This window comes from Ovis aries, chromosome 25 (assembly GCF_016772045.2).
Source record: "Ovis aries strain OAR_USU_Benz2616 breed Rambouillet chromosome 25, ARS-UI_Ramb_v3.0, whole genome shotgun sequence".
Lineage (NCBI taxonomy): Eukaryota > Metazoa > Chordata > Mammalia > Artiodactyla > Bovidae > Ovis > Ovis aries.
In genome coordinates, this window is record NC_056078.1 from 42,835,989 (window position 1) to 42,838,184 (window position 2,196).

Sequence of the window (2,196 nt, forward strand, 5' to 3'; positions counted from 1 at the left end):
GAGCGCCTGGGAGACTCCACGCGTCTTGACGTATTTGAGGACGCCCCGCCCAGCCCTGCCCCGCTGGCGCTGTCCGCGGTGCTGAAGGCCCAGACAGGAAAGCTCCCGGGGCCAGGAAGAGAGGGTCCCATCTGTCTGGGAAACTTGGCACTCTGCTGAGCCCCTGAACCCCAATATCTTCGTTCGAACACTAAGGAGAGTGAACCAGAAAATAAACGACGGTTTGCGTATGGAAGGATAGTTTCCGTTTTATCGTTTGTAAAACAGAATACTATTAAAAGTCCCAGTCTTAGGGTTATTTTGAAGAAAAGATGAGATAAGGCATATTAAGTGCTTATCACAAAACCTGATACAAATTTTACCCATCCACTATCCAAATTACGGAGGCCTGCTCTGCTTCCACCTCCTTGCTGCCTCAGTGAACACTTTCCTACCCATTCCCTTAAGAACCTGTGTGGAAATTTTCTGGAATATTTAACAGGGTGCTGAATTGCTGGGTCACGAGTATGTGTATAGCTGTGCTACGCTCAGTCGTGTCTGACTCTTTGCAACCCCATGGACTGTAGGCCACCAAGCTCCCCTCTCCATGGAATTTACCAGGCAACAATACTGAAGTGGGTGGCCATTTCCTTCTCCAGGGGATCTTCCGAACACAGGGATCAAACCCGCATCTCCTGTGTCTCCTGCATTGGCAGGCGGGTTCTTTATCACTAGCACCACCTGGGAAGTCCAGGTTATGTGTATACTTGAGTCGGCAGTGCTACGTCGCTTCTCAATTCTACGTTCCCATAAACAGTGAAAGAGGATTTTTAAATCTGCATATCCCCACCAAAACTTGGCAGTGTCTGGCCATAATTTTTGCCAGAAAAACAGACACAGTGTCATATAATTGTTTTAATCCACTTTTCTCTGATTATCAGTGACTTGTATCCCATTATCAATGACTTGTTTGTTAGCTTGGGGAGCTCCTGCTGTACTTCTCTTGGGCTTTGATCTTGTTTATACTTAAGAGTTCCTGTTAGAGGAACACATTCACCTGTGTTTCAAACCACCATCAATTGCCCCCTGGATTATTGCAACAGCCCCCAAACTGGTCTCCTTGCTTCCACACTTGCACCTCTGAATTTTAATCTCAACACAGTAGAATTTCCCTGTGGGATGATTGAGGGATGCAGATATGAGGTAATTAAGCGATTGCCCATACCAATACTGGTAGGGTGCCAGGATGGAGTCATTAACTCTATCCTGCACCTAAAGTCCCTTTTCCAAAAAACTTGTTCAGTTGGAGATATTTTAAGGTCCATATGGCCAAGAAGCATATCTGTTTAATATTATATCTCCAGCAGTCAGCATAGTGCCCAATTCATAGCATATTTTCAGTAAATACTTGTTGAATGAGTAAATGGATATTTAGTTTGGATTCTGAAGGATAAGTAAGAGTTTCTCTGATGCAGAAGGGCTGGGTTCATTGGGAGTTCTTTGATTAAAAGCACCAGAAAATTATCTGGCTAGCTTAGAAAAAAACTAACTGGAAACTTGTCTAAAGAACAACTAGAATCACAGGAAAACTGGAGAATTAGTCTCAGGAAGCAGGACTGAGCCAGCAATGGACTAACTCTTCAAGGAGCTTATGATGTTTAAAATCCGAATTCCAAGAAGAGAGATATTAAATGATCTGGCTTTGCCTTAAGTGAGGAAGAGGGGACCTGGAGTCAGCCATATGAGATACACCTGGATTGAGAAGCCACGCAGATGGTTCATGGGTGGCAGGTAGCACAAGAAATAGCAGTGGATACAGGGAAAGAAAAATAATCAATGCGTGCGCACAGAAGACTTCCAGCAGGAAAGCTCAGCAGGCAGAGGCAGAGCTATGAAGCATGAGGGGAATGGTAACTGCCTGGATGCACGCAGAGAAGTCGTGGCCTTTGTCTACCATGTTAAGGGGCTTGGACTCCATTCAGGAGGGTACTGGGTACCAGCAATATTTTAAGCTGTGAGGGACATGGTCAGATTTGTTTTTTAGAAACATTTCAGTGGCATTTGGAGGGCGAATGGAGTAGTAAAAGGCAAGAGCAAAACCCCAGGTACGACGCAATAACGCACTGGCTGGCAGTGGAGTTAGAGAAAGAGGGATAGTCTCAAGAGACATTTAGGAGCCAGTTCTAAAGGGTGTAATGGTTGACTGGGTGTGAGTGT